Source organism: Rhipicephalus sanguineus, chromosome 8 (assembly GCF_013339695.2).
Source record: "Rhipicephalus sanguineus isolate Rsan-2018 chromosome 8, BIME_Rsan_1.4, whole genome shotgun sequence".
NCBI classification, from domain to species: domain Eukaryota; kingdom Metazoa; phylum Arthropoda; class Arachnida; order Ixodida; family Ixodidae; genus Rhipicephalus; species Rhipicephalus sanguineus.
In genome coordinates, this window is record NC_051183.1 from 62195030 (window position 1) to 62211626 (window position 16597).

Consider the following 16597-nt stretch of genomic DNA (forward strand, 5'->3'; position numbering starts at 1 on the left):
CACTTGGACGACGGGGCTTGCAGCTCCGGGCATGGCGGCCTGGCTTCGAGAAGCGGCCAGCGCGGCCCGATGCGCGGTGCACGTCTTCGGGCACGTGCCTCCTCGCCCGCTTGTGGATGACGTAGTCGCGGTCGTCTGCATCAACCGTGACGTCGCCCTTAGAACACCCAGTCCTTACTGCGGAATTTTGCCTCCGCGGTCGATGCACGGACCCTCAGTGACACTGAAGTGAGGGCTCTAGTATAACGCGCTGAGTGAGACAGTTTTCTCGTAGAGGACAATTAGATCGAAATAATGTCCTGTCGAGCCACATCTGACATCGACCGCATTCGATATGCAACGTTGTATTTGCGCATCACTCTTAGAAATATGTACTCGCTGAGTATTGCCGTGGGCCGTGATATCAGCGGCTACTTTTGGGTTCATCAAAGAGGACAAGGACGCATATATCTGCACTGGTATGTCGCGTCTCGTGAAACTCGCTATCTACTTGACCAACGCACAGCTCTTCTGAGGCTATGTCGAAGTTTAGGAAGCCTAATTAGCGGTACAAGGGCGGTGGAGTCTTTCCGTAGCCAGGAATTTCAAGGACGTCAACATTTCATCCCGGGGGGAAGCAAATACGGTCCTGGGTTCAAAACATGAGTTACCTCAGGCCCATGACCGCACTTGGCTTCCTGTGGAAGTCGATAAAGAAGGATGAATAGATAACAGGGGGACGGTTTAGCCAGTCTTACTATATAGCGGGCTGTTGACGTCTTCGGGATTAGGCAGTCGACGGCGAAGAGGAAGAAAGGTCGTGGCTGGCTGTTGTATTCCACAAGAAGAAGTCGCCAGCACAACTCCGACCGTCACATATTGCTGTAGTGCAATAGACTTCCCGGTCGCTGATACCGGTGGTGCAAAAGAACAAAGGACTGCCTGCGGGGGGCCGAGCTTTTATAGCGTTCCGAAGAACGTGACTTTAACGAGGGCCACGAGGGCAAGTGCGGCTGAAGAACGGACACTTCAAGTACTCGCTTTGAACGAATATTTCTTCTTCATCTTTAGCGCAGGTGCTGCGGGCCTGTTTACACAAAAGAAAAACTTGTCCGTTCTCATCCACTCGACACCGAGGGATTCCCACTCGAAAGAAAGTGTTGACGAAGAGATCGCTGTGTGGAATGCCTGGGAGAAGCGAAGGTCGAGATAAGAACGGCAGGAGAGATACGCGGGCCGTTCGAAAAAGGGTGAAAAAACCCAGCCGGCCCGGACTAGCCCTCTCCCGTAGAAAAAGCTCTCACGCCGAGTGACTGAGTCCAACGGGGAGATTCAAGGTTGAAAAATGCGGACGTGTAAGCGTTCATCGAGGCGCTCTCGAAATTGGGTCGTGTAGACCGGTTTTATCTGGCCGCAGGCCAGTGATACTGTCCAGGCACGCGCGGACGTGACGGAGCTGGCGTTGCACTGGCATTGCACAAAAAGAACGTCTTGAAGATATTCCTGCTTGCGTGGCCGCAGATTGATGACTTTATCCGAGATAATTGCAAAAGATTGGAAAAGTAACTTTAGAAGTTGACAGTTCTTAGTCATATATGGAATAAAATGTGTAGCGTAAGCTCACAATGAACAGTCTAGAAAGCTTCATTGAAAGAGTTGCATTCTTTAACTGCACGGGTACCAATGCCAGGATTTCCACTGCGTCGGAAGCAATTCCTCATGAGATTATGCTTGCACGTTGTGCTCGCGGGTGCGTCACATTGAACCTCATGTTGTAATGCCGAAAGTTAGCGCTGTTAGTGCGTTTTGGCGCCGCTACTTGCTCCCATGTTAGATGAGCTACGCCAATGGCATTTAACATTGTACATGGACTAATGTTTGACACTGCTATCATCCTCCCTCAATCTATCGTTGGCGCAGCATTCCGTGTGGACGACATATTTGTCATACTTTAGGGACACCACATTCGCTACGTTCTCTGTACACTCAATATACTTTGCTTTCTGAAATGCGCACGCGAAGTAAACTTTATAGGTCACCTTACTCATGGATCAGTAAGCAAAGAACACGTGGTGCGTAGTGGTGTCCATTATGACCGGCGGCTAGCCGGTAGCTTGGCCGCTTTCACAGCTTCAGGCTGAGGGAACCGGATGAAAAATGTTTCAAACCCTTAGTATGTTGGTAAAGCAGATCGTACGTCAGCGTTCGCACTTTACGTTAAAAGGAACAGTTACCAACTATTGAAGGTCATGTACTACGCGGTGTCGTACTAGTATTCAGCACTAAACACGTCGATTTTTGCATGCTCATTTTAAGCCTCAGGAAGATTTACGCTAAATATTCTACTCGTGGGTGAATTCAACCACGAAGGTCTATGTCATGACCCTTTTCATTGCCTTCCACATAAAAGTAAGTTACGGTTAAATGCATAACACCACCCGGCTGTGTCGCCGTTCCCGCAGTGACAAACAACGCCAAACAATCCAATTGCCTCGTGTCAACTTGATGATTGGCCTGTCGCGGAAGGAAAGATATTGGAAGCCTCGCCTCACTGCTCAGTATTCCAGGAAGTCGTACGTACAAGCCCCCCTGCATCACTTCAAAGTGCTAGCTGAAGTGCTCGTCTGTACCTACGCTGCACTGTGCACGATGTGAATGGTGCATCACCTAGATACACGCTTTCTCCATTTCTATGTCAATGGCGTATTTTCTATCTGCGCTTAATCGGGCGTCTCACTTTACAGAGCTCACTTAGTGAAAGGGGAAAAACGGGAGCACTGCTGCTTGCTCTCAGTATGGAAAAGGAAAAGAAAAACGGAAGGACAGGGAGGATAGCCAGTTCTCAGACCGGCTGGCTACCCTGTACTGGGGAAAGAAGTAAGGGGAATAAAAGATGATAGAAAAGAGATGTTACAAAGAAAGAAGAAAGAAAAGGACAATAATATGATAAACGATACTACTTAAAGTCTGTTTCTGAGACTAGTCCGCAAGAAGTGCAACAACGCTCTCAAAGCTTTCCGTGCCGAGGACGGTTTCGGCCAGTGTCCTAACACCTTTTCCTCCGATTGTCCAGTCTATCTAACTCTTTTGACACTTCTTTTCTTGGTGCACTGAAGCGAGGACACTCACAGAGAAGATGGGCGTTTGTCTCCTCGCAGCTGCAGTTATCGCATGTCAGGCTGCTGGCCATTCCGAATACAAATGAGTAAGCTCTCAGTATGAATAACCAATTATCCCTGTTGGCCGCCTTACTGTGCTATTGTCATCATCATCATCATCATCAGCCTGTTTACGCCCACTGCAGGGCAAAGGCCTCTCCCATGTTCCTCCAATCAACCCGGTCCTGTGCTTTCTGCTGCCACGTTATACCTACAAACTTCTTAATCTCATCTACCCACCTAATTTTCTGTCTCCCCCTCACGCGTTTGCCATCTCTTGGAATCCAGTCAGTTGCCCTTAATGACCACCGGTTATCCTGCCGACGTGCTACGTGCCCGGCCCATATCCATTTCTTCTTCTTGATTTCAACTATGATATCCTTAACCCCCGTTTGTTCCCTGACCCACTCTGCTCTCTTCCTGTCTCTTAAGGTAACACCTATCATTTTCCTTTCCATCGCTCGCTGCGTCGTCCTCAATTTAAGTTGAACCCTCTTTGTAAGTCTCCAGGTTTCTGCTCCGTAGGTAAGTACCGGTAAGATGCAGCTGTTATATACCTTCCTCTTGAGGGATAGTGGTAGATTCCAATTCCTGATTTGATAATGCTTGCCGAATGAGCTCCATCCCATCCTGTGCTATTTTATAGAACTGTGATATTGTATAGAACACCAAAGATGCCAAAAACGTTTGTCGTTGTTACGCGTCGCACCCGTGCAACAGGCCAACAGGAGAGGAAGCGAGAAACCGAGGCCCACGTATCCCTCCCCACGGCGCAGAGGCCAGAAGGGGGAGTCGTGTATCAGCGCCGCTGCAAGCAGTTCGCGGCTCTGAGTGGACGGAAAACTTTTTGCCGAAGCACCTTCGTTGGGCACGAAGTTCAAATTTAGAATCGGCCAACCGCCCGAAAAGATACAGCGGCTTGACTCCTTTTTCGCGTACCACTTCAGGTAGAATGGGAAAGTTACTACACTCGCGACACATCCTGCACCCCGAGTATTGTCAATAGCGCGTACGAAAGCAAATAGAAGACGCGAGCACTGGACAGAGTGGTGCGTGCACTTGTGGATCCATTTCGCGAAGAGATACTGTCCTGTCCAGTTTCTCTCCTCGACAGCATCGCACGGTGCACAAAGATGGCTAAGCGCAGCGAGCGTAAAAAGGACCACGGTTTGGTTCGAGTGCTTACGGCAAGATTAAACGAGACGTGAGTCAACGTTTCAAATTATAGGTGAAGAGTACGATGGAAAGCACCTTAGCCCGACTATGAGCAACTAGTTCTGTAGAGAAATCCAGTGTAACGGTGGAAGCCGGCGGATGGATACACGGTGCGCTAAGACACCGAGAATGGCAAGGCCCGCTTGACAAGGATAGGTGCACCTATCGAAACGTCGACGAGCTTGCCTGCAGCGCTTATTCCTGTTCATACAACCTCTACAGCGCATAGTTCCGTATAGCCGTTACAAATCATGCTGCTGACCCCGGAAGGACGAAGCTGGCGTTTCAGGGCCCATACATTGTTCGCAAAATACTGAACGAAGCACATTAGTTTTTTTTTTGTATGCGATCACCATATTGTTTTATGTGATGGCAACCCCCCCCCCGAAAGCTCTAGCATGTATGTATGTATGTATGTATGTATGTATGTATGTATGTATGTATGTATGTATGTATGTATGTATGTATGTATGTATGTATGTATGTATGTATGTATGTATGTATGTATGTATGTATGTATGTATGTATGTATGTATGTATGTATGTATGTATGTATGTATGTATGTATGTATCAACACTATTAACACTGGCTCATGCATGCTATTGTTGTCTAAGTAATCGCTAATGTCAGCTGCTGATGGCTAAATAAGGATTAGAACTTGCTACATATACTTATGATTTTGGGACGTTAAACACCAGATAATATTATTATTGCCACAAATACCTAAAAGATTGCTAATTAAGGGGTTTGCGTTGGCTATATAATGGTACGTTTTGGATAATTGGCTGATCGCGGCTATTCGCTGTTACAACAACTGTATTCAATTAATCTCAATTTACTTTATCAGTTGTTCCTTTCGCATGTACAGGGTGCTTTCTTCAGACAATGCAAATTTTTAATAAAAATTTTACAATAGTCAGGTTCCTGTCGTTTTCGCCCGGGAACTCTAAGTCGAGGCGGAAATACTTTGCTAGAACTAAAATTAGATTGACGCGACTAATTACCAGGACTTTGTTAATTAACGTTTAAATGCGAAGCATTTCTTAGCGAAGCAAATGCACTTTGACCGTTTCTATCTACGTATCTGTCTATTTACGTAGCCGCCTACGTCTGGGCGCTCACGTGATCGCCTCCTTAACACGCTGTAAACCAAAATTGGCATGGGAAGGTAAAAGGGTCTGACGAGTATGACTGTCTGGTCAGGACATGAATAACCTGAAAGTCCTGTCAAGTACCTGGTCAAACCCTCTCCGCCAGACACGTGTGGCACATACCCGTATACCACGGACCGCGGTATGCAGGTATGTGCCACAGGTGATTGACAGTTTGTATCTACCCAGGAACGGAGAGAGCATGCATTTGTAATTTAAATGCGAGGGCGATAAGAAAAATCGACATAGGCAGCGTTGACCGGACGACTGCAAAGAACAAAAATCACGATTACAGCAGGAATAGAACCTACGCATCCTGCATGGCAGCGCCACGCCACAGAGCCACGCCAGATCTTGAAACTGCTTTGGAAAAGCACCCTGTGCAGGCGTAACGTCGGTGCAGCGTCAATTGTGGTTACAGGGTTGGTTATCTAATTTTATAACAATGCAATAAACATTACTTATGTACTCCTATGATACATGCGTCATGTCGAGTTAACGTCAATTGTGGTCCCAGTGTTGGCTCCACTTTTATAGCAGTCTAATAAACATTGCATTTGTATCCCTATGATTCAGCAAGCTATATTCAAGCATTGCGCGACCCCGGAGGGATACTCTAACAAAAGTTGCGTATGATATTCACATCATCGCACGGTAAAGTGCACTTCGTTTAGATTATACTGACGTCTGTGCTCTGACGTGAGGCTGACGTTACGTCAGACTATAAGTTACCCTTTAAATGCTAGTGTAGTCGGCATGCTCGGTAAGTCCAAGATGTACGCACAACTACTACACTTACAAAAACAGGTCGATCCCCTCGTAACGCTTGGCTCAAAGCCAAAAAATGCAGCATAGACAACTACTCGCTCGATTGCTTCGTATGAAACAGAGTCCCCCAAGGCGTGGGATCTGCCGAATCCCACGCCTTGTGGGAATCGGACTTTTCTTGTCCTCAACTTTGCAGCGCTACCTTGTCCTCACAAAGCGTTACGAGGTGTATCGACGTGTTTTGTGAGAAGAGTAGTTGTGTGAACATCGTGGGAGGGCGGTCATTTATATTAGAAAGTTACATTGCATACTAGTTTATAGCATACTCATTTTTTTTGTAATCACGAAAGTTGCACATAGTTTCAGGTATTCATAATCGAATTTCATGGGCGATATCGAAACTGATAGCGCCCGGAGCGCAGGAAACGCGCCATCTATATTACGTAAGGCCGGAACAACACATGACAAGGAAGTGGCGAAATTTGAATCAAGGCGCGCGGAAGCAGCATCTAGCTGGTCAGGAAAATTGGCAACCATTCTGAAATACACCAGTAGATAGCTTATTATTTGGGTGCGATGTGTGATACCTATCTTAATCTTTCTTAAGCTATGAACCGGCACGAAAAACTATTTCGCCTGTGCGCGAAAAGAATCGCCGCAGCGGCTGCCCCTGTGTTTTGTGCTTCAGAGAGAAATAATATCTGGGGGTTAACATCCCAAAACCACGATATGATTATGAGGGACGCCGTAGTGGAGGGCTCCGGAAATTTCGACCACCTGGGGTTCTTTAACGTGCACCTAAATTTAAGTACACGGGCCTCAAGCCTTCTCGCCTCCATCGAAAATGCAGGCGCCGCGGCCGGGATTCGATCCCGCGACCTTCGGGTCACAGTCACTAGACCACCGTTGCGGGGCTACTTCACAGAGAAAAAAAAACGTTGATGTTGCAGTTTTCTTGCGCACATTCAAAAGAAACAGAGAAGCACCAAACACCACACGCAAAGGTAAGGTGATCCGCTGGCGCAAGCGAGATGATTTGCCGCTTTTCACGAAAAGATACGGCCACGACACACCATCATTCAAAATTTGTCCCATCCTTGTCACGGGTTGTTGCGGTCTGACGTAGCACAGTGGTCGCATTTCGTGCGCGCCGGGTGCGATCAGTTTCGATATCGCCTTTAATATTCGATGATGAGCATCTCGAATTACGTGCAACTTTGAATATTTCTAAAAATGGTTATGGCCATGAATCGTCATGCACCACAACATTCTAATATAAACAACTGCCCTCAAGTCAATAATTAAAACGTTAATTAAGAAATTTTCGTTAATTGGTCTCATCAGCATCGTTTCAGCTAGGGCAAAGTATTTTCGCCTCGACGTAGAGTTCATGTGCGAAAAAGATAGGAGCGTTCCTCTCATAGTATTTTTATAAAAAATCTGTATTGTCAGCAAAAAAAAAAAAACACCCAGTATAGAGTACTACTTTAGTTGTCTATGCAACCTATAGACAACCTGTACTCGCATAGGTTGCAGACGATCCAGCCTATGCTTTATTATTTGCTGTTCATAGCACGCAGTACATACGCACTTGGTCAAGTTGAGTTTGTGTCGTGATAAAAATGTTCGCGATGTAATGGCACACGTTTGTCTCATCAGCTCAATTTCCCTTCTTACGCTCGGTAGACTGTGCAGCTCTGCGTTCTAACGCTTCTGTCGCACATGGAAAGCTCTAACGCTAGGTTACCTATGCAGAAAGTGGCCCATAACCTGTTGACGCGAAAAGGGCCTATCTGATGGAAGGCGCCTCCACCAGATAAAATTCCGCGCCATTCTGTATTCACCTTTTCTCAGATGCCTCCCTGTACGCCGCCATAATCCCCTCTGGGTTGTGGTGAATATGGGCGACGCCCCCCTGTCCCCCCCCCCCCCCCGAAAAAATAACCGCTGCCGAGGCAGTGATGTCAGCCTTTGTTCTACCGTGCACAGTCCAGAAAGGAAATGAGTAATGAAACAGAAAGACATTTGCGCCAAGGAAAGCATAAGGGAATTTATTTTTTGTAGCTGTAGTGTAATGGTTCGGACATAAATTGAAAGAAATTACACAGGACGAAAAACGACCTTTTGCGTTGGTGGGATCTGAACCCACAACCTTCCAATAACGCGTCCGATGCTCTAGCAATTGAGCTACGACGGTGAGCGCTACCGCGTCCACTCTGTATGGTATTCGTTTTAATTCCTGGGAGCGTTAGCCAGCGCCACTTGTAGTCCAGGTGGCGATTGTGGAACACTCTTTTTGCCAGAGGGCGTCAGAAAGGAGGTGTTTCCTTTTCTAGCCGTGAAAAGGTATACAGACGTCCAATGTTTCAGTGTGAATGATCGATCCCTGAGGCATACCTTGCGGTGACGGAAGCGGCGTTATGGCTGATAGCCAGCGAGACTGAAAGATTGTGTGGACTTGCTTACTGACCTTGATGACTGCGATCGGAGACGTAAACACATACCGGAGATTTTTCACGGCGACAAGGGATTCAGAATGGACTCGATTCTTGCGGATCAGACGTAAACATACACGACACAGGTTCGACGCGATAAGGGCGACGGAATTGGGCAACTCAGCTATCAGGCCGCACTGACGAAAAACGCTGGCGTTATCAGTCAGACGGCGCCGCTGCGCGGGAAAATATGATTGACGTCCCTAGGGGATTACGAGATGTTCACAACGTCGCGCGCGAAATAATGATAGACTCCCAGAGTCAATGGCTGCGCCGAGAAGCTCCCCTGCTATGTATTTCATCACGTTGTGACCCTTGAAATACAACCGAATAAGTGTTTACAACGTCTCCATTTTCTTATTATCGATGTCACGGTGAAATTAGTAGGTTCTGCTGTCACTCAGGTAAACAACTCCCCCAACGATGTGCGGATTAAGAACAGGACATACACAGAATCTTGAATCTTGAAAGGTGTGGATTTTAGGGGCGAAGCTCCTTAAAGCGGCACCCGTTCGTCCCCGTCGTAGTGCGTAACCAGTCTTAACGCTAGTACCAGATCTTGACCTCCAATGTGGTGCCGGTGGGAGATTTCTCCTGTGCGTTGTTGAACAATAAAAAACTCGCAGCGTGCGCGTTAACTAAAAGCCGAATTCTTCTGTCTCTCATTCCCCATTAGCAGCCATTGGCATGTTCCAGTAGGAAACGTTAGTAGAAGTAGAAGTGTAAGTGTTAGCTAAAAGCCGACTTCTTCTGTCTCTCATTCCCATTAGCAGCCATTCTTTACCTCCAAGGTAGTGCCTGGTGAGATTTCTCCTGTGCGTGATTAAACAATAAAACTTTTGTTCAAAACGCCGTTGATTGATGAAATAAACCAACGAAAGACGCCAGATGTTTGCTCTAAAAGCAAAACGAAAGACGCCAGATGTTTCTAAAGCAAAACGAAAAGACGCCAGCTGCTTAACGAAAGACGCCAGATGTTTCTCCTCTCCTACGGTCCAGGATAGTTATAGTACATTTTACGTATCGCCTAGTAATATGGCAGATAATAAGGCCTGTGGCCAGTGCACCGATTGAGGTTGACAGGATGGATGTGCAATGTAGGCGTTTGTTCAATGCGTATGTTTTATAAAGATGACAGCATAGTAGCCGAGAACAGAGAGAAGGAAAAGAAGCAGAGAGAGAGAGAGGTCCTTGTTAACTAAGACCATTCTAATTAAGACATTGCTAATAATCTATGTCGGCGACAAGCTCCGCGGTTAGTCCAGCCATGCCCCACTAGTGCAAGTTAGGAGGAATAAACGTTTATTGCACGAAACGGTGTCGCGGTGCTAGTCCCGCGTCTACCCTAGGTGGGAGGTCTCCTCATTCCAGGAACCCTCTGGCCTTCGCTGCCTCTTTGGCCCTGGCGACGAAGCTTTAAGGGCAACCGTAATTTGTGCGACATACGCGAAAACTATCGTAATCATAAACGGGTATGTGCCACACAAATTGGGTAAATCCCACTACTCACCGCTCGTCTACTAAAAATTGAAAACAAAACTATCGTCAGCAAACGGGTATGCGGGTATCATCATCATATACGGGTACGTACCAGAGAAGTTGGGTAGATTCCACTACTCACCACTGGTCCACTAAAAATCAAGATGAAAGCTATAATTGTAATCGAACGGGCATGCGGAAAGAAGGCAAGCCAAAGAGTGAACTCGACATGCTGCCGGCCCATCTCTACTGACAACCTAGCTGCAACCAAGTGCTGCCTATCTACAACTATAGGAAAAACAGCCCGTTGATATGTGAGAGGTGCAAGCGCTTGGTTTCAGCGCGAGGTTTCTGTCTCTGGAGTTTGGACATACGTGTCGTGTATCTGACTGTCTGTGGTTTAACTCGAACCTCTATGCGCTGAGAATCAACCTAGAAACAAACTAGCATCACCTAGCTAAAGCCTAACTACGACCTATAAGCAACCTAGAAACAACCTGCATCACCTAGCTAAGGCCTAAGAAAAACCTAGAAGCAACCAGATTAGTTTTCAGATTTCGTCCACTTTCGCCGTTTCAAGCCTTGCGCGGCTTCGTCAAGCATTGCCTTTTTTTTTGGATTTTCTATTGGCCAGAGACACGTGACGCAGGGTCTTATTCTGGACATTCACAAATTTCGCCATGTTGTTGAATTCCGCCATTGGTCAACTCCAATTGACTGGAGGGCGGCTACAGCCTCTCCGATTGGCTTAAAATGCCGTCTTTATGACAATTGATAATATACCGGAATTCAGCAGTGTCCAGAGTAGGACACCTGTTCACTCTGACGGTAGAATGCAAACACTGAGGAAACCAGCGTAGCGCCTGCAGTAAATATTGGGAACCATGAAGCTGTCTAACAGACATTCCGTATTTTCCGCTTTATGGCGTGGCGCTTCAACCCATTTAAAGTAAATGTTTTTGCGTTTGGACTTCAATCGCGGAAGCGGCTTGCTATATTTCGATTCTGGTTAACTGAAACCTGTTGAAACCATTTTGTGATCTAGGGACGTAAGTTTGCAATGCAGCTCCTGTTATTTGTATAAGCAATACAAAGCGGTGGTGAAATCATGGTGAGGTCGTGAATTTGGTGCTGGAAGCCAGGAACTCCAATATCTGTCAAGTGTTCTCTGCTATTTGATTGATATTCTATTTGAAAGTTCAGTATTATATATTATCAGCTATTCGTTTCGTTAGATTATGTATGTAACGCATAGCTCATTCCGGTCCTGAGGGTGAAATAATTGCGCTGGACCATATGGGAGACGATTATTGCTCTAACATCCCACTTCCTTAGCGTGCGTGCGACTAAGATAACTTGTCCTCAACAATGGCCAGTATGGCTCACTGTTAGGACGCTTATGCATGAATGTGTTCCTACTTATTATTTACCCAGTCTGATCCCCATTGAAAACCCCAGCATTGCCCATCGTGAAATGTATGGTGGATATGCTGGTAATTTTGGTGAATATGAGGGTAGATGCTGTGCACATGCCGGGAATAATGGTGAGCACCGTGGAGCACTTGTTGGGTATGATGGTTGGTGGACGTTGGTATAGTCGGTGGGTGGCCACAAGGTGGGTGAAGTAATTGGGTCGTGGGTAATACAAGTGCTATATTGCGCTTTTATTATTTTTTTTGAAACTCGGCGCAGCACTGCATAGTGGCGCACTTCTCGCCTTCAGCAAACCCACCACAGTGAGCTCACGTGGTGACACACTTGTTTCACTACCGTCGTTGCCGCACTGGCCCAGGCTACTGAGAGCAGCTTATAATTTGCGCGTTTCCTTGTAATCCCTGCCCCTAATCGCTACAACTCTGGTTTGCGTATTAACTAAATAGAGAATTCGCAATCTTACATTTCTTGTTTTAAAGGAGTGCGAAGATATTTCATAATCGATTACAAAATGATGAACAGGTGGGCTAGTTTAGCCATATTGACTGTGTGGTCATCTACACAATATTCTGTGTTTCTTGTCTCAAATATACAAACGCGCAGGCACATGGCCAGAATATTTTTTTCCGGGGGAGGGATGGGGGGCAAGGCCTAATCGTTCGAAAGAAAGTCTTTCCATGGCAAAAAGAAAAAAAAAGTTGCTCGGGAATATAGAAGGCTAGAAGAAATTCGGGGGGGGGGGCTTGCCTACATGCCTGCATACGCGTATTGGCTCCCATATGGAAAGTTCACTACTTTAAGCCCAGCTACACGTAATTTTACTAGGAAGCAAGTAGCATTATATAGAATTTCTTACGCATATTTGGAGGTATAAACTATATTCGAATAGAATGAGCAATTCGGGGAGCGCGCTAAAGCGGCGGTGATCAGCCCGTAAAAGCGATAGACACTTAGTCCACAAATGTGAACCGCAGAAGCCAAGTGCTAGACCAACTGCATCACTCCAGCCATGTTTTAAGGGCCAACACCACGATAAAATCACGTGGCACGCACTTGCGGCGGGCTACCGGATTAACTCTAACCACTTGGGGCTCCTTCGCGTGCACTTAAATCTTAGTTCAGGGATATCTTTAGTATTTGGTTTTTCATATCGGTCTCATCTAAATGCGGCCGCCATGGCCGATAATTGAACCTGCGTCTTCGAGCTTAGCAGCGCAACAACTTAGCCAGGCTAGACAACGCTATCCGACACGTTTATTGAACAGGCTGGGGCCAGGCTCATGCGCAAAGAACAGGAAAGATTATGGCTGTATACAAGTGGAAATGATGAAGTATTAAAACGGTGCGTCTTCATAATACATATATATATATATATACATATATATATATATATATATCTATATATATATATATATATATATATATATATATATATATATATATATATATATATATATTATATATATATATATATATATAAAGGAAAGAAGACGACTCTTAAGGGCTCGTTTTCTTTGTTAGACACAATATTAATGAGAACTAACAGACAATAACGCCAAGGAAAGTATAGGGGGTGTTATCTGTAGTATACTACAGATAACACCCCCTATACTTTCCTTGGCGTTATTGTCTGTTAGTTCTCATTATATATATTATATATATATATATATATATATATATATATATATATATATATATATATGACATTTTGACGCCCCTCGTGACGTGCCAAGACACATGTCACGTGCCTTTAACCAGGCAGAGTCAGCTTCTGACCTATATTAAGCCGAAAGCATCCACTAAATCCTGCTTCGCGACCCACAGGTCTTAACAGGCAGTAGTTAAGCCTCTCGGCGTTTCTACGCGCATCCCCGCCATCACTTGTTCGGCCGGGCCAAACAGCGTCCTCGAAGCGGCAGTTTCCAGTGGGCGCTTCTGGAATCTTCGGCGAGCCCACGTCCCTTTTCCCTCCACGGCACCCTCTCGCCTGTCGCTTTACCCGGCATGCCTTCGTTCACGGGGCGAAAATATGTGACGTCGACGTCCCTGAGGGAGCATTCGGAAGTGTGGAAGAGGAAGAGGAGGAGGAGGGGCAACCGGAAAGCGTCTAAAGAAAGGCACGCGCACAAGGCGGCTGGCTGTCGGGCTTGCGAGGCCAGCAGACTGCTTGACGCCTGTCCAGCAGTCGGAGCCGGAAAGGAGGCGGGGGAGGGTACAGATCCACGCCCGCACAAGCGCCGAGTGGAGGAGGGGGGTTGCCGCGGCTATGTTTAAACCGCTAGCGGGCAGCGAGGCGCACACGTCACTCCGCCGGGCGGACAGGCGAGCGTCCGTGGAGTCCAGGGCCACGGAATGCGGAGGGTCCTTCTAACGCGATGAAGACGCTGCGTGGCTTTTCCCGAGCTGTGCGCGCCGCAGCGGAGTGGACCCACGTGGAAATGCACATTTCCAGCGGTTGCTGCGCAGTTATACTCAAAATTAGTGCAAGGGAACTGAATTTATTAGTCTTCAAATTACAAAATCCGAGCAGACGACGAATAAAAACGTTCACTTTCACATTTCACTCAGCTGATGACGTAATTGCTGGCTCCAATCACCGCGCGCCTCTTATAGAGACATATCGGAAGTGGCGCCTCAGTGGCCGACGCGCAGCGTACTTAGCGGCGTTTTTATTACTGTTTTCATGGTTTCATATTTAAAAAAAGAAATCATTTTCTATTCTAGGAAATATAAAAAGTGTTTTTATAAACTTTAGCGCACAATTGTGTGGCCTAGCTGGAACCATAATATACATGCAACTTGTCGTGTCAAGCCAATCAAAACGCTCGGCATTTTCGTCACCACCACGTGTGATAACACGTCACTTCCGATAACAAAAATGGCCTTTGTTTGTCGCTGCAGTCCGAAATCAAAGGGGCTTCTCCGTTTAAATACAATAATAAGAACCTTGTTTTTGGCGTTGCCGTTTGGTCAACGACATCAGTGCATATCCTGGGTACCTGAACAAGCAAAGAAAACTGCATGCCTCATTTGCGTCGCATGGCCTTGAACAACGTAACGGAAGCGTTGCATTCTCGGAGACAAAATGAAAGGCATGAGATCTTCCAGATGCCACCTTACGTGCACTTCGGAAATTCGATAGCTGCATTGGTGGACTTCGCTAATATCTTGTGTATAAATACTACTCGATTTGGCTTTCTCAAGGTATTTTAGGGGCATTGTAATTATTGCGTATGACTTTTACCTGAGGTTTAGTAATGTACTAGGCGGAAAGGAAGTAAATCCTTAATTAGCTGATGAATTTCCGTAAGCTCCACGCTGAAAGCGCTTCCTGATACGAAGACACTGAGGTACACATTTGAGACGCGCGTTTAGGGTGCGAAGGTTTGCTCCATAGAAGTTCGATGGTATGATAAAAACTAAAGATTAGATAAAGAACTCACAGGGTCCCTTATACGTTCACCTAATACGACTCGAAGGAGAAAGCCGTCTTCTTTAAAAGACGATAGTCTTTCTTGGGGAACTTAAACGCAGAAATTTTGGTCTGTCTTTCTGTCTGTCTGTCTTTCTGCCAAAGTTGAACCACTTGCCCAAGGGCCAGCCATTTTGAACGGCTGACTAGGTTAATACTTGTGTACATTGTTGATCAAAAAGCAAACATTACGCATATCTGAGGCGCAACATCACTAGGCAAGTATTAGGTGGTGTGTTCCTTTAATAGAAAATACATAGATACATAATTCTAGAGACCCTAGTTTCTTAAGCTGCGCTGAAAATGCGACTGCGCTGAAACTTGCCTTCCTCCGTGCCCTCTGCACGGGCTCATTGTTGTGTTTCGGTTTCGGTTCAGTATTGCACTGTACGAATGCCATGGGGCGCCGCTCTGGCATTCCTGTTTTACCCAGGCGACGTGTAAATAAAAGAGTGTGTGGAGAGTACTCGTCGAGTGCGGACGTTTCTTCTGCTTCGGCGCTTCGCGCCAAACTGCGTGTTCGGGCTGGCTGGTGTCCCCGCCGGTCGCGTTGGTCACCGCCGGTCTTCGCCTGCTGGTGCGCCGGGACTACCAGCCCGCAGCACAGCACCCATGGTTCCCCGACGTATTGCCAGATGGCGTTCCATATCTCACGCAGCGCCTCTTCTATCGTCTCTTAGACGACATTTGCAGCGAAGCACGCAGATACTCGGCCATTTTTTTCTTCTCACTCGATGTATTGATCCATGCCCCGCAGCCTCCGAAAGTTTTGTGCACCTCACCATGGTTTTGCATCGCTACCGTGACGGCCCACCTTTGACCAAGCTACGATGTCATGAGATGACGTCACCATGTTGGCCTGATATCACAGTGATGTCACTATGACGTTTATAGTGACTTCGCACATTTTGACGGTTTGTGACGTCATGAGGACGTCAAAAGGTGACATTTATTTATTTGTTTATTTATTTATTTATTTACTTATTTAACAATACTGCCGATCTCACAAGGAGATCATTGCAGGGAGGGCATACATATGAAACAGAAAAGAAACACGAAGCAATCATTTCTATCATGCAAAACAAGAGGTAACCAATACATGAGAATCAGTAGTAGCAATGAGCAAGGTGAGGGTACAAATCACTGCAAACTACGAATTACAACAACTATAATGACAAGGTGTACAATGATGACGTTATCGATATACAGAGCCTGGATACAAAATACAACATGACAAAAGAAAGAAAAAGGACAACAGGGTTCACACTGCTCAGCGTGTACGTTTGCTTCTATCATTTCTAAGAACACATTCAAAGATGAAGTGTTGGTAACAGAAGGACTAAGCTGGTTCCAATCTCTTATGGTTTGCGGGAAATATGAATATTTAAAGCAGTTTGAATGAAAAGTGTATTCATTAAGTGTTTGAGAGTGCCGGCAACGTGTTA